Source organism: Stylophora pistillata, chromosome 5 (genome assembly GCF_964205215.1).
Source record: "Stylophora pistillata chromosome 5, jaStyPist1.2, whole genome shotgun sequence".
NCBI classification, from domain to species: domain Eukaryota; kingdom Metazoa; phylum Cnidaria; class Anthozoa; order Scleractinia; family Pocilloporidae; genus Stylophora; species Stylophora pistillata.
In genome coordinates, this window is record NC_142523.1 from 20,489,120 (window position 1) to 20,506,619 (window position 17,500).

The 17,500-nt window shown below is 38.7% G+C and overlaps 2 long non-coding RNA genes across 2 annotated transcripts in view; both read left to right on the top strand.

Annotated features, from left to right (window-relative positions):
• Positions 1–17,500, top strand: part of LOC148730735 (uncharacterized) — a 42,175-nt gene that overhangs the window by 6,424 nt on the left and 18,251 nt on the right. The window lies entirely within an intron of this gene.
• Positions 14,871–15,399, top strand: LOC111345259 (uncharacterized). The gene is made up of 2 exons (XR_016001001.1): positions 14,871–15,011; positions 15,089–15,399. It is a non-coding gene; the product is annotated as an uncharacterized LOC111345259 (long non-coding RNA).

A 17,500-nucleotide genomic window follows, 5' to 3' on the forward strand; every position in this document is an offset into this window, starting at 1 on the left:
TTTTCGCTGCTTCTTGAATTTCGATTTCTTTTTCAAGTTTTACTTTTACATGAGGACACTGAAATTTTCACTTTTTTTAAATATAATTTTTCAGAAAGGAACTTATACCAAATGAAAGCTGAGACAATGAACTGTTTAAAATTACTGAGATCTTGTACATCTTGTCCATGCGCTTAATTGGAGAAGGCATGCAATCTTAAGAATTTGAATCTCCTCATATTTTCAATTTTTGGAAGGAAATTTTAAACAAAGCTTTTACCTCTAAGAAAAAATATTATTACAATTAATATAATGGTATTTGTGTATTTATAACCTTTGTCTTACACTATCATTGAGTCATAAATTATTACCCAGCTACTGGCACTTTCCTTAGAAAATAGACATTGAATTTGTGTTGTGGACATTACGTAGTGTCCTCAACGTTGAGGTACCCTTTTTTCAGTTCCTGTTTACAGTGTGCTGTATTTTCATGTGCTATTGATGCTGCTCAGTTAGTCTGATGTATACTCTATTTTAATCTCAAAACATTTACTGGGTGGGTTTTCTTTGCTGAGAAATTATAAGTTGAGAAGTGGTGCGGGCATTACGTTGCGGACATTACGCATTGTGCATGTTACGATTTTTCTTTTATTCAGACTTTTGGAGATATTTATTTCTTACTAACTCTGAATTAGACTCAGACAACTGCCTGCTTAATACTGAATTGCTTTTTATTGATTTCACAAAATGGAAATGGCAAATAGTTGAAAGCTTATCCATAATTTCCTATCAGGTTGAATAAACTTACAAACTATCAAAAACACTCTAACAACGTGATCAAAGATACCATACAAAGAATGAAAACATTCAAAAATTCTTCCTGAAAAACAAAACTGTTCAGCAAACTTCAATTGCTGCAAAAAATTATAATATTCAACAGTGATTTTATGTATATTCAACTAAATGAAGTTATGGCCGGAACTACTGTGTCCTCTGGATTTCCTCTAGTTCATTACACCTTACATCAAATCATGGATCTCTCGTTTGGGGTATCGTTTATAACAAGTTCATTTTATGTAGTGCAAAAAACTTGATGTATCAACTTTTGAACACATCAAGGACTTGTATAAAAATAGCCTTCAAGTAAAACAGTGCTAACAGCTGGCTAGAAAAAAGTTCTTGAAAATCATCAACATGTTCACGGCTTAGTTACATTGTGATTAAATGTTTTGGCACTTTAAATTAGTTTCTCAGTGAACACCACTAACTGGTTACTTAGAAACCAATTTAAAAACTGCTTTCACTTCCTCAATGTCCACTATCTTAAATGGGCCATGGCCCCTTAAGTTGAGGGGGCCATAAAATATGCAAGAGGAACGGACACGGTCAACGTCATCATGGTTTGGAGATGCTTTGCTCATCAGAAAGCATCACACCTTCGGCAACAAGACACCTTGCATAAAGGGAAATGAAAACACCACAATCAAAACTATTAGATTGTTGTGGGAGATCATTTGGCTTATTTACAGCAAACTGCCATTGACTAACATCCAGATTTATATCAACCTTCTCCAGTACCTCCCACATTTTCAACATTGATGCCTTCACACTTGGCTTCACAAAATCACCAGCCAAGCAATCCAGGGCAATTATTAAATTCTTCTGAGGAAATACTGCAATAAGAAACCAATGGTCGGTTGTTATAGGACAACAAGCGGCAAGAATCTTCCAGCTAACCACAAGGTCTCTTTTTCCAGGGAATTGTCAAGAAATTGAGTCCTGCACATAAAATAAGTAAACTTTCTGCTTTACTTCTGGGTTCAGGTGTAAGTTTCCACCAAATTCCTTTTTTCTTTTCTTTGGAAGATGAATGCCTGTAAAAGAGGCTAATATTTCTACAACAGCTTTCCTCTTTCTTGGGCTTTTTGGTAAGTATGGCTTAACTTTTCCAACAGCCTTTCCCAGTGCTTGCGGTGTACTATAAGGATTTATGCCAATTGGTCTTGACTTTCTTGCTCTACCTTTCTCTTTTCTTTCTAAGCATTCTATGTTTCCTCACACCGTCCCAATTAAACTTCCTTTGTTGGGCAATTTCAGCTGCACTCTGAAACTTAGGCCTCCTTCTTTCACCTTTCTTTCTTACTCTATCTTTGGTTTTGTGGGCTTCATGCAACTTTGAATTCTCTTTTAACTTTCTAAAATTAATTTCGTGATCTTTCACTACTTGTCTGGGGCATTGCAATAATAAAATTGACCTTGTTTTCAATATAATTTACAGAAATGGTTACCTAGGAACTGAGTAGCTGGTCAGGGGTTTTGTACTTCTGAGCATGCTCAAAAACTGGCTGCATGCTTTTTGAGGAAAGCCACTGACCATCATTGCAAGCTTCTTTTAATTTTCTACTCAAATGTGAATGAGTATTTTTAAAAAAATCTGACTGCATGGTATTGCATGATACTAGGTCAGCAGGAGAAAAATGTAATAAGTGAAGTAAATGATAATTTGACAGCTTAATTTTTAGACAAGTAACTACAAAACAGTTGGACATAGCCACAGTCAGCAACACTGACTAGAAAGTGAATGATAAAAAATATGTTCCCAAAAATGTAATGTCTGCAACGATTTTGTGTAATGTCCGCAACACAAAACTTTTGTTTGCAGAATCATTGGAATGAGGATTCAAGGAATTTTTTTTGATAGGTGAAAAATTTTAAATTAATTATTGCCATGTTTTGAAAGCAAAATTATTTTCTGCTCAAGGTTAAAGATTCACAGAAAAATATCTTTAAAGAAAGTTACTTTAAAAAGTGATTGTTTGAAATGTAATGTCCGCAACACACTTTCTTCAACTCATACCTTCAAGGTCTTGAGAGCTCGAGCTCGCTAAAGCATCTCTTATTAGGTGCAAAGGGCACGCTAAAGGTATTTTCTAGATAATTATGTTTGAACACCCTTGTTGAACATTTTGACTTTTAAATTGGGGTTTAAAATGTTAATTTTAGTCTCTGAATGTAATGTCCGCAACATGGAATCACCCTATTTCATCAATTAGACTAATGCATTTTCATTTTTACTGTAATTAGTGAAAAATGTATTGTAAATTTCAACTGTAAAGTTATCCGGCAACTCCATAAAAAACATCAAATTTTGAAATAATGTCAGTGTAAGCAGTTCCACTTGTTTTCTAATATCAAGTCAAAATAAAGATAATTGGGCGTTGGATTATTATATTTATGTATGCAAATTATGCTTTGTGTGGACTTCTCAAAATTTTTTGGTGTTGTGCATTCAATAGTTTCAATGACTGAAATTACACTGATTCTTACATTTTGCTAATTGATGTTGTCACTTTCCCAAAAAAAAATTTCACAACAGAGTGTATATATACTCTCCTGTTGGTAAAGTGTACAAACTCAGACCAAACCTGCTTGAGTAATGCCCTTTTCATTGATTCAGATTAATGGTTTGGCTTTTGTTGAATTTATGGAAGTCTTTTTCAGTGAACGGTGCTTCTGTAATGTTGTCATCATCATCATAATGGTCTCCTTGAACCAATTTGCATATTTGAACTATTTTTTTTCTTCTGTACCACTCATTGCAGGTGACTATCTGTCTTTAACGTACAATTCATATTCAGTTTTGATTGCACTATGTTCGCTTTGCAGAAAGCCTTTGTTGACTACATGATCATTTGTAGTTGGATTTGCAACTGAGCCTATTATTCTATTTTTTGCATCATATCCATTTTCAACTGAAGAAAATTTGAGAAGATTGCATGCTTTCATCTACATGTCTTGTATAATTTTCTCAAATATTTGAGATTGACGGTATCCTGATCAATGATTTTTCAGGATCTTTTAGAGAAATAAGTTTGTTGAACATTATTCATGTCAAGATTATTTGAATGTCATTCTCACACTTCCATCACTTTTGAAATCACCATTGCTGCTTGAAATTTTTCAATCAATATAAGATTTATTTGCTGCATGAGAAGCAGTAACTGGAGGTTTGACATTTTTTGATTGTATGTCCGATCATATTGATATCACCTGTGAAAGTTTCTCCTCCTTTCAAACTAATTTGTTGACATCTGCATAAGATTGTGGAATTCCATCTGATGCATTTTGTGGTTGTGGAATATTTAACAATCTTTTGCAATGTTTAAATTCAGACTCCCTTGAAGAGTTCCACTACAAAGTGGTTAATAGTTTCCAATTTTATGTGAAGAAACATGAGATTCAAGTTAAGATTTTGTGATTGCTGAATTATTTGTTGTTTGAATATTCAAGAAATCTGTTTGCTCTTATATTATCAGGAAAATTGTTTAATATGAAATTATAATTGACTGCATCATAAAATTAATAATCATTACCGTAACTAGGCCAGACAAAATTATTTGGTTTCTCTTCATATCTGAGTGAATATCACCACTCACTTTACCACCACGTACCAGTAATGGTAAATAATTTGTGTTTGTGTGAGTTGAAACATGTGAGTCTACATATTAAGCTTTATTTTCAGCGTCTTTAAAACTTGTTGGATCAGAAATGTTAATTATCTTTTTATTCCTTGCTTTGAAAGCATTGTTGAAGGCTTTTTCCCATCGATTTCTATTTGAGAATCTTCATTGACGTTTTTTGTGAAATTTCATATAAACTAAATCTTGCTAATGAATTGTAAGATTTGAAACTAAGACAATGCTGTTTTTTAATTTTTAATAACATTGGAATATGATTCTAAACCTGTGTATTCTTTCATGGTTGTCACTTCTTTTGAATCCATATAAATATCACTGCTGATACATGTAGCTCTGCCAGAAAGAGATAAATAATGACCACTCTTTTCCAATAATTATTCACAACAGCAGGTGTGGCTTTGCTTAGAAGGGGTTGGGCAAATTGAGCAAGAGAAACCCAAAGTGAACCTCCATATTGAACACCTTCCGTGATTTTTTAATTTTGTTTCTTTGTGCTTTTGGGAGCATTATTTAGTTGATCAGGACCAGAAAGTTCTCTTGCATTCAGTCTGTATCGTAGTTTATGGTATATTGGCTCATATACCATAATGGCTAAGCCAATAAAAAGTCTTGAATTGCATTATCCAATGATCCAGTTTTTAATAATTTGTAATATGTAACGCGTAACATCCGACTGGTATGAAGATAAGGCCAAGATTTCTCTCCTTTACAAAGGTTTACCACGAAGTTCACCAATTCCCATGAACCAGTAGAATAAAATGATAACACAAAAGTTTATAGATCATTCTCACTTTAATTTCTGAGAAACTATGATACAAAGCATTGCCCCAGTTTACATAATGAAGAAACGTACCGCGTGCAAAACGTGAACATTGGTGATGAAAATTGATCGAAGAGGAAAACTCATAAATACATCAAATACTCAAAATATCAGTACTGAAGCAAGTTCATAAGGTCTTCTATGACGTCTGAAAACATCAGGGCAAATTATCAATTTTTGAGTGAGATATTAACATTTTTGTAAATCGGAAACACTCTTGTACGCTGCTTAATAAGATGTTCTGGGTATTCTACTTACCACTACATGAGGCAAAATAATTTGAGACTCCTTGCCATACAGTTCATGGACTGGTCTTCCAACCCCTTGAGTTTGAACGCTTTTTGACCCGCCAAAGCAAAGAAAATCTACTTTCTGTGACTCGGAAACAAGTTGTCCGCCATATTATGTGTTCATTCATAGACAACGGACAGCAATTAGGGCCAAAACAGGGGGAAAAGGTTCAGCGCACGCTTCTCTTTCACTTCGTTCTCTGTTGGAATCACTGCAATCTACTGCGAAGGATCGTGCATCATACGTATTTAATACCGCAGTTCAAAATATATGGACTTCATATATTCACTGTATCTGATTTATCATCACGGGTTTATTACGAATCAACTTTACGGCCTGCTCCCAGTTGGCTTGTTAGCTCAATTGGTAGAGCGCTGCACTAGTATCGCAGAGGTCAGTGGTTCGAATCCCGTACAGGCCTGATTTTTTTCAGGTCTGATTTTCGCTATTGCATAAATAGAGCTATCTACTGCAAAGGATCGTGCATCATACGTATTTAATACCGCAGGTCAAAATATATGGACTTCATATATTCATTGTATCTGATTTATTATCACGGGTTTATTACGAATTAACTTAACGGCCTGCTCCCAGTTGGCTTGTTAGCTCAATTGGTAGAGCGCTGCACTAGTATCGCAGAGGTCAGTGGTTCGAATCCTGTACAGGCGTGACTTTTTTCAGCTCTCATTTTCGCTATTGCATAAATAGCGCTATCTACTGCGAAGGATCGTGCATTATATGTTGTATTGAGATAATTGAATATTTTTAACTTTAGCACTACATAAATTTCTTCTTTTCATAATCAAATCAATCAAACTCTTATTGGCTTTTAACCTTCATAAATAATCTGCCCACCTTTTTGTACTTCTGATCAATAACCATCTCATTCATCAATCTTGGAACATTTATCATCAATTTACCATATTGTCCATTATCTATTTTATAAGCATATCTTTTCTACTGTTTGTAACTCGCCATACCTTTTCCTTTCTTGATCGACTTTGATCTTATCACCTTTTTATAAATTAGAATATCTAATGAATCTCTGTAATTTTAATGTGATTTAATAATTGAATCATAAAACTCCAAAAGAGAATCTTTTTTGTTCTTTGCTTCTTTCTTCAAATCTCCAATTTGTTGAGCAAAGATTCCAGATTCATCTTTAATCTTTTTAACATCTTCTGGAGTTGCACTTAATAATTGTGATGGAAGCTAGTGGAAAAGCTTTTTGAATTTCTCCTGATTTGGAAAATCAAAGGGTCGCCGAGCACTTCAGTGTCTTGTGTAGACAACCCTTCATCAACATTATAAATGTATGTGGTGGTTGGATTTCTGGCATTCATAATTTTATTAGGTAATTCTCTGTTTAAATTAATAATGTCTCTGTTCATTTCTGTAATATCATTGAGACCTTTTCTTACTGAAAACTGATTTTCCTTTAATTCACCAGATGAATCAGTCTGTCTTGTTTTTCATCAATTGACTTTTTCAATTCTGTCTGACTTTCTATAACAGGTTTGAGAAACTGTCTGCTTGCAAACTGTGATTCAATTATTTGATCATTATAATTTCTGACAGTTTGTCTGATTGCTTTTCTCATGTCTGTGGTTTTTACTCAGCTGTTTTCAGTGTGCTTTTTCAGTCTATTGATATCCATATGATTAATTAGTTTATATTAACTGAGCGATTAACTATATAAAATGTGCTTATTTTAGTCTGACTATGAAAAGAAATCGAGCAAAATCCAAGAGCCTTCAATGATTTCGTAGGTGAAGAATACAGAATACCGTACCTGTTTGTGATCAAAGTGGTTGCAGCAAAACAATCGTTCTGATGCATATGTATTGGTTTATTATCATAATGATAAAATAATTTTATAATTGTGCACACCAAATCAGCAGCAAGAAAAGATTGTTGATTTGCAAGAAATAATGGATAAAATCTATGTACTGTCTGAGTCAATTGGACTTTGATCAAACTGAAGGGACTCTATGTACTTTCTTTAACTTTAATCCTAATTCAAGATAAAGCTGCAAGTTTGTGTAATTCACACACTTTTCTTTCAATTGTCAGCTAATGTGGGAACTAACTAATCTGTACTTGCCCATTGCTTATATTATGTTTTTGTTGAATGTTCTTACAATAATCTGAGAGCATGTTTTTTTTTAGTACTTTACAGTGCAGGTCTGAGTAATGCGAACCAAAACATACGCGAGTAACGCGTCAGCACCAGACGCATAAACGCGTCTGCGTCTATAGGCATATGCGTCAAGGACGCGTATAGAGCAAAGTCATCAGTATGTATGAGCTGGCTCACTGTTTTTTCTATTGTTTATATTTCATTGTTTTTTTAATGGCCTGGCATTCTAAATTTACGTATATATGCACGATCCTTCGCAGTAAAGCACTATTTAAGCAGTAATGAAAATCAGACCTGAAAAAAATTCAGGCCTGTACGGGATTCGAACCACTGACCTCTGCGATACTAGTGCAGCGCTCTACCAACTGAGCTAACAAGCCAACTGGGAGCAGGCCATCAAATTAATTCGACATAAACCCGTAGATGATAAATCAAACAACAAACATATGAAATACATATATATGAACTGCGGTTATGAAACGTATATATGCACGATCCTTCGCAGTAAAGCACTATTTAAGCAATACTGAAAATCAGACCTGAAAAAAATTCAGGCCTCTACGGGATTCGAACCACTGACGTCTGCGATACTAGTGCAGCGCTCTACCAATTGAGCTAACAAGCCAACTGGTAGCAGGCCATCAAATGTCTGGGAGCAGGCCATCATATGTTTGTTGTTTGATTTATCATCTACGGGTTTATGTCGAATTAATTTGATGGCCTGCTCCCAGTTGGCTTGTTAGCTCAATTGGTAGAGCGCTGCACTAGTATCGCAGAGGTCAGTGGTTCGAATCCCGTAGAGGCCTGAATTTTTTTTCAGGTCTGATTTTCACTATTGCTTAAATAGTGCTTTACTGCGAAGGATCGTGCATATATACGTTTCATAACCGCAGTTCATATATATGTATTTCATATGTTTGTTGTTTGATTCTAAATTTAGTTGAAAGATCAAATTAATGTGGCGCATCAGCATGTGGCGGACGCGAACTGCTAATCTTCAACAGTCTTATCGCGAGAAATAGTCTTGCGTGGAATGTTGTGTAACATGATGACTTTTTTTCGGCGTCACTATGTCTCGCGTTGTGACAAGATCAGATTTCAAGTTCGAACGTATTCTAATTTGTTGAACACATGAACTCGAAAAAATGTTTTTATCAGGTCTCTTTCAGCGCAGAAGCGGTACTGTTTTTATATGGCGCGTTTTTAGCGTCAAAATTCTAAACCTCGTGTCAGACTTGCTATTTTTCTATTCAAACTTCCTGTTTGACAATTCGGATACGCTTTGTTTACTGAAACATCCATTGTTTCAATTCAAAGCAATATTTCTTCGATTCAGTCATGCTGTTTTTCTATTCAAACGTGCAATCCTTCGTTTTAAAAGTGTTTATCTACTACCCAAACATTCAGTCGTCTAATTCAATCGTGTTGTTGTGCATTTCAAATTTTCAACCTCGCAATTCAAAATAGTCATTTCCGCAAGTAAAAGTGCTATCCTTCTATTCCAATATGCAATTCTTTACCGCAAACCTGCTACTCGTCAATTCAAATACACTATTCGCCAGTTCAAACAGGCTTTTCGTCGACAGAAACACACAATCCTTCATTTTGAAACAATCGTTCTGCAATTCAAACACTCTGCTCTTCAATTCAAACCGGCAATTCTTCCATTCCAATGCTTGATCTTTTAGTTCAGATCTGCTGTTCGACTATGGAGAGATCCGTCGTTTAGTCTGGTAACCCTATTCATCACTTCAAATATTCGAACTCCTTTTCCAAACATTCAATTATTCAATGCGAACACGATACTCGTCATTTCCAATACGCAATCCTTCAATAGGCCATTTTACAGTTGTGTGCTTAGTTGCCAAGCCTTTGATTCAGAGTGAGGCTAAAGATGACCTTGTTGTGATAGAGACCTTTATCTAGTTAGCATGATAACAAAGTGATTTACATTTGAAAGGCAGCAAGGTTTGTATCATAACAAGGTCATCTCTAGCCTCACTCCCATTCAAAGGCTTGGCAACCAAGCACACAACTGTAAAATGGACTATTCAAACATTCAAACTTTCATCGCAAACACGCTGTCCTTCGTCGTAACCTGGAAACTAGCCCGGCGACGCATGAACGTGAAACGTGGAACGTGGAACGATGGAACGGTAGATTGGCGGAAAATGTCCCAACTCCTAAAACATGGAGTGGCGGAAAATGGCCCCAAATCCTAAAACACGGAACGGATGTCAGGGCATGTTGCGCGAATTTTGTACATAGACACTCAAGCACTTGGCTCATTCATCCCTTCGGCGATAACGTGCGTGACCAAAGATAGCTGCGTTTTCGCGTTGTAAACCTGTTTAGCTTTTTTTATGCTAAATTTGCCATGAGTTTTAGTCGCGACATAAAGAGTCGCACAGCATATGAAAACTAACTTGACATATCACATTACAATAAACGATGGTAACATACGTTTGCTGGTGACGTCTGCGTTGATTTAATGAAACAAAAATATCTCAAACGCTTGTAGATGTGAGAACATTACAGGCACGTTTTCAGGCGTCTCAAAATATAACAACGTTCAGCCCCAGCTCCAAACTTTGACTGGCGTGAGAGCAAGCCCTCGTTACGAGCCCTTCAATACGAGCGTTTCTTCATCCGCGAATAAGTTTTGGGCCTTGAGTAACACTGCAGGGAGTCACGCCCGTGGGAATTTCACACGGCGTGAAAAGACAAAAGAAATTTAGCAAAACAAAGCCGGTAAGAAGAATTTGAAGAATTTCTCCGCGACTAGGTGTCCAAAACACCACCATGCTACCATTTAATTTACGGCTTACATATCAGCGGAAGAAATATATTTTGTGGACAAAAAAGAGGCTATTTCACTAATTCGTCTAGTTTGCTGTCTTTTAAAGTGCAATAATGCTGGTTTAAGACCAGTATACTGGCAGGCTTTATATCACTGTGGACGATCCCAAGGTCATGCAAATGTGCAAGTCGCCGTTTCGAGGGCGATCTTTTCTTGAAGTGGAAGTGTCTATGTACAAAATTCGCGCAACATGCCCTGACATCCGTTCCGTGTTTTAGGATTTGGGGCCATTTTCCGCCGCTCCATGTTTTAGGAGTTGGGACATTTTCCGCCAATCTACCGTTCCATCGTTCCACGTTTCACGTTTCACGTTTCACGTTCCACGTTCATGCGTCGCCGGGCTAGTTTCCAGGTTACGACGAAGGACAGCGTGCTTGCGATGAAAGTTTGAATGTTTGAATTGAAGGATTGCGTATTGGAAATGACGAGTATCGTGTTCGCATTGAATAATTGAATGTTTGGAAAAGGAGTTCGAATATTTGAAGTGATGAATAGGGTTACCAGACTAAACGACGGATGTCTCCATAGTCGAACAGCAGATCTGAACTAAAAGATCAAGCATTGGAATGGAAGAATTGCCGGTTTGAATTGAAGAGCAGAGTGTTTGAATTGCAGAACGATTGTTTCAAAATGAAGGATTGCGTGTTTCTGTCGACGAAAAGCCTGTTTGAACTGGCGAATAGTGTATTTGAATTGACGAGTAGCAGGTTTGCGGTAAAGAATTGCATATTGGAATAGAAGGATAGCATTTTTACTTGCGGAAATGACTATTTTGAATTGCGAGATTGAAAATTTGAAATGCACAATAGCACGATTGAATTAGACGACTGAATGTTTGGGTAGTAGAAAAACACTTTTAAAACGAAGGATTGCACGTTTGAATAGAAAAACAGCATGACTGAATCGAAGAAATATTGCTTTGAATTGAAACAAGGGATGTTTCAGTAAACAAATAGCGTATCCGAATTGTCAAACAGGAAGTTTGAATAGAAAAATAGCAAGTCTGACACGAGGTTTTGAATTTTGACACTAAAAACGCGCCATATTTTTACAGCCGGCCGAATACTAAACGGACAACTTTGGCCATTCAAACGGACGACTGTAAGCCGTTCGAACGGGTTAAGATTTTTCTCGACGGATTTATACAAAAGCCCTTCAAAGAGATGACGATTTTTTTTCTGAACGGATGGACAATTTTTCTGAACGGATTACCTAAGCCGATGGAACGCATGCAATTTCTTCTGAACGGTAGCACAAGCCGTTCGAACGCGGGTTAATTTTTTTCTGAATGTATTTTCGAAGCCGCTCGAACGGATGCATTATTTTTTTTCAGAACGGATGATAAACGGCTAGTGAATTGAATTCCGTTCGGGAAATTCAAAAGAGGTGTGATTTTATCACTCCATTGTTTACCTTTACAATACTGAACATACGGTTGCTAAGGGCATATGGTATTTCGTGGACCGGACTGGATTAGTAAAACGCGGACTAGTAAAGCGCGGACTAGTAAAGCGCGGACTAGTAAAACGCGGACTAGTAAAACGCGGACTAGTAAAACTCGGACTAGTAGAACGCGGACTAGTAAAACGCGGACTAGTAAAACGCGGACTAGTAAAACGACAACAACAAAAAAAAAACAATTTCATACGAAGGTGATCATAAGACTTAATGGCAAGCCAATTTAGTAAGTGACAATCCCTGTTTGACTTTTAAGCTGCAAATGGGTTTGACATGCGCCAGATACAAACGAATTTATAAGTTTAGGCTAAGAAAGAATTTTATTCAGCACCAGTTCAAAATCCTAAAATACACTTTCGTCGTAAATTTCACGGCAGAAACGCAGGAATTCGATGCATAAAAGTCGCATTAAATCTCTTTGTGTCTAGGTAGAAAGAGTCTCATTGACTTCAGCTTTTCGGTGGAAGAAAAACCGATTTACACACGCCATTACAGAAAACAAACAAGCAGACTGACAACTCCAAAACACATATTTGCGTTCACTTAAAATTTGACTTTCCGTGAAATTTTACAACGGAACAGAGGTAAATCTTCAAAGATTGATCGTCGTTGGAAATAAAAAATACTTTCCGTAAGATCTCTAACTGATTTTCTTTTTAGGAGAAAATCGTCGCATGATCAGTTAACTCGTGTGTGTTTGTCATACCAGTACTGCTGTTTCTTCAAAAGCGTATGCTTCTTTCTTCTTCAATTGACAGGTGTCACATCGTGACAGTTGCTTATCAAAAAAATGTTTCGGCGAAAACATTCTCTTTAACTTGAATAACGTTTGTTTTCTTTATAACTCACTCGCCATCAAATTGTTAAGTTCAAGGAGGATTTTCCCGTAATTAAACTCGTAATTGTAGCCCTAAATCATATGGGTTCTTTTAGCAATCATTGTTTTTATGCGTTAGAAAAAAATAAGTTTTATTCACCAGCATAGGTCGGTCCGCAACGGGAACTTCTAAACTGTTCGTAAATTTCTGAACTATTTAAAAATTGGTGTAGCATCCTGGATTCTTTAAGGCTCGGGTCGCATTACAACCGAATTGTTTACTCTAGGGATTAAACTCTGTCAACACAAGCATTTTCTAATGCGACCCAATTTTTGCGGTTTCCTAAAAGTTTAAAAATTCTAAAAATTATCAAAGACGCCGGTGTGCCTGGGTGGGGCTGACCGATTTTGCCAAATCTTTTTGAAACTAAATGACCCGCGTCCGTTGCGAACAAAGTTGTCATTTGTGCGTGCTTGTGGAAAGAGATAAAAACCAAAAAGAGCGGTAAATTTCTCCATTTCTCAATTTCTCCATCTCTCCATCAGCAAAACGAAAGCAAACCTTTGATTTTGTTGTTGTTAAATAGCTGAAAACAAAAGGACTATAATCGCCATGCAAAGTGTTCTGTTTCGCCGTATGGTTAGTTCGGGGGAATGTTTATTTTTGCCGGATGTGAGATTGACTGCGTGATTGACGTTTCTGTTTTAACCCGGTTGGAATGCGATCCTAATTAATGTTGTCAATTTCATTTTTGTTTTCCCGTTAAAAAAATTTGGTTTTAGGTTTTTCGAAATCCGGTGAAATTAAAACTTGACTGTAATGCGACGCCCCTAAGTAAAATTGTCTTGACTCAGTTGCATTAGAAAACGAAAATTGTCGGCTCACGTCTCCTTAAATGATCGCTAAAAGAGCCCGAATGAATCAGGGCAACAATTACGAGTTTAATTACGGGAAAATCCTCCTTGAACTTAACAATTTGATAGCGAGTGAGTTATAAAGAAAACAAACGTTATTCAAATTAAAGAGAAAGCTTTCGCTGATTATTTGTCAGTGTAAAGATAATTAAAAGGCTTCCGAGCAAATTTTCAAACATTTTTTTGAAAAGTAACTGTCACGATGTGACACCTGTCAATTAAAGAGGAAAGAAGCATACGCTTTTGAAGAAACAGCAGTACTGGTGTGAAAAACACACACGAGTTAACTGATCATGCGACGATTTTCTCGTAAAGAGAAAAACAGAGATCTTACGGAAAGTATTTTTTATTTCCAACAACGATTAATCTTCGAAGATTTACCTCTGTTCCGTTTTAAAATGTCACAGAAAGTCAAATTGTAAGTGAATGCAAATAGGTGTTTTGGAGTTGTCAGTCTGCTTGTTTGTTTTCTGTAAATTAATAAATTGGTGGTCCATCGGTCTCGATGATGACGTCTATGTGCGTGGGTGGGTTCGTTGATGACTGAGGAGTCCAAGGCGGGAACGGCAAACACGTCCACAGTGGGAGTAGCCTGCGCACAGGCTCCCCGTTCAATCAGACGTGGGGACACAGGAAGGGGAGCCTGCACGCAAGTCTCCGAATATCGAATGTCTGCGTCCAAAATTTGGACGCAAAGCACTGATTGGTTGATTTTAATTTTTCATGACGTAAGTCTTAGTTTTCAGTTCCGGTAGAGACAAAAATTAAAATGGCGGAAAGAAGCGATGCTGTTCTTCGCGAGGCTTGTGACCATTTATCAAATAATTTGAAGTTTACGCTGCAATTGAAGCCCGAACAGCGTAATGCTGTGGACTATTTACTTAAGAAAGAAGATGTGCTCGCGGTTCTTCCGACAGGATACGGCAAAAGTCTTATTTTCCAACTCTTTGCTGTTGCTGCATCGATTGAAGGGGAAGAGCGGCAAATGTGTTGGTTATTTGTCCTTTGAAAAGCATCATAGAAGACCAAATTGCTGAGGCTGGAAGTATGGGTATCACGGCGGCTTTCACAGAGGATATCTCGGAAGACGAGTAACGTGCCGCAAAATTTCAGCTAATCTTCGGTTCGGCTGTGACAGTTATGGAGAAACGATTCCTCGACATTATGAAAGATAACTGCTCTTCTCTTGACAGAAAGTTGGCCGCAGTTGTGGTGGATGAATCCCATACTGTTGAGATGTGGACTGGAAAAAGGTATTATGTTTCTAACAAATCCTATTGGGGATACTTCTAACTAAATTGTTACTCACTTGTTCAATGATCGTTCACAGGTCTGAGGCAAAACTCGGTGCAAATGTTGCTTTCCGTGAGGCGTTTGGGAAATTGTCGCAGATCAGATCCTTTTGTAAACAAGGAGAGTCAAGTTCTATAGTCATTCACCGAAAAGCTTAAGTCTGTGTTGCCGTGCCTGTTTACTTATGTTTGGAGTCTTTCGATTGCATTAATTGATTTCCTGACCAAGGCGCTGAAGTCATTCTTTACTTTGATTACGTTTAATTTATTCGTTTTATCTTTTTAAGGGACGCCAATACTTGCAATCACGGCGACTGCAGATGAAAAAACTTAAAGTGTCATTATTAAACAGTTACTGTTAAAAATGCCTCCGTGAGACATGGCGCTTGCTCGCCGGGAGCCTGTTCGTTTGTTTGTTTTCTGTTTTGGATTTTGACTTCCAGCGCGCGCTGATTGGTTGACATTTGACAGTTAACAAGATGAGTTCTCTGCGGGGTTCTTGTAGGAGGCAAACGCGATTTAGCAAGACGCGTGCAGGCTCCCCTTCCCCTGCTTCGCGCCCTTGTGCACCTCCAAGCCGGGAGCCTGTTCGCAGGCTACAGTGGGAGCAGGGAAACTGGCCTGGAGGTTTGGGTGTCTCTGCTGCTGCCTTCCTTTTAGCGCCAGCCTCAGTGACATTGGCTCGCCGGTGTGCTTCGAAGGCTTTTGTTGCTTTGCGTGTCAGTGCACGCCATCCAGTGCGATCCTGTGAACACTCCTCAAGCTGCTTTGTTGCGATGCCAGTGTAGGCGATGTTGGCCTTGATGCAGTCTTTAAAGCGCTTCAGTGGCCTGCCTTGCTTTCTCTTTCCCTTACTGAGCACTCCGTAGAGGAGTTGCTTTGGGATTCTGTCACTGTCCATTCGGATGATATGCCCCGTCCATCTGAGCTGGGCCTTGAGAATCATAGCCTCAATGCTGGTGGTTTCTGCACGGTCCAAGACCTCAAGGTTTGTGATCATGTCCTGCCATTTGATGCCCAGGATTGAGCGCAAGCTCCGCATGTGGAAGTGCTCCAGCAGTTTGATGTGTCTTGTGTATAGGGTCCAGGTCTCACAGCCATAGAGGAGACTGGTGAGGACAACTGTCTTGTAGACCCTGAGCTTAGTAGACTGCTGGATGTTGTGTTGGTTCAGCACACGAGCTCGCAGTCTGCCCAGGGATTGGCTTGCCTTACAGATCCTGGCGTTAATCTCTTTGTCAAGGGAGCCGTCGCTGGAAATGACACTGCCGAGGTATTTGAATTCCTCTACAGTCCTCAGTTCTGTTCCCTCGATAGAGATAGATGGGCAGTGGTCTGTTGCGAGAGGACTGGGCTGGAACAGCACTTCTGTTTTTCCCAGGCTAATGGTGAGGCCAAATAGGCGGGATGCTTCAGCAAACTTGTCGACAGTGAGCTGGAGGGTGGATTCTGTATGAGCCATGAGGGCACAGTCGTCGGCAAAGAGGGCCTCTAGGATCAGTTTCTCAATTGTCTTGGTTTTAGCATTGAGGCGTCGAAGGTCAAAGAGAGATCTGTCCAGTCTGTACCTTGTATATACTCCGTCCTCGATGTTTCTGACAGCATGGCTGAGAACACAGGTGAAGAAAAGGTTAAACAGTACTCGGGCAAGGACACATCCCTGTTTCACACCGTTGGTAATCTCAAAGGGTTCAGACGCCTCACCTCCAGAAAGCACTAGACCCGTCATGCTATCATGAAATAGACGGATCAGGGTCACAAACTTCCGGGGGCAACCAAGATTTTGAAGAACTGTCCACAGTGCAGCTCTGTTGACAGTGTCAAATACCTTGGTAAGATCGACAAATACTGCATAGAGATCCATATTCTGTTCCCTGCACTTCTCCTGCACTTGCTGGACGGCAAAGATCATGTCAGTTGTGCTGCGGCCTGGACGGAATCCACACTGGGTTTCTGGTAGGTTGTGCTCAGAGATGTTGAAGATCAGGCAATTCAGAGTGATGCGCGCCAGGATCTTACCAGCAATAGACAGGAGTGATATGCCCCGGTAGTTGCCACGGTCAGATTTGCTGCCCTTGTTTTTGTACAGGGAGATGATTGTGGCGTCTCTGAACTCCTGGGGGATGTCCTCTTCCTCCCATATGCTGCAGAGGAGGCTGTGGAATGCGTTAAGGGTTACTGGTCCTGCAGCCTAGTAGATTTCTGCGGGGATCCCATCCTTGCCGGGGGTTTTTCCTGAGCTGGTCTGCTTGATGGCCTTCTGGACCTCCTCCATGCTGGGAGGGAGGTCGAGGCTTTCTGTTGTGGGTCTCTGAGGGATCTGGTCTAGTGCTTCATTGCTAACAGTAGAGGATCTGTTGAGAAGGATGTTGAAGTGTTCCCTCCATCTTTCGTTGATGGCGTTCTTCTCCCTTAGTAGAGTGCCATTTGTTGACACGAGAGGGGTTGTG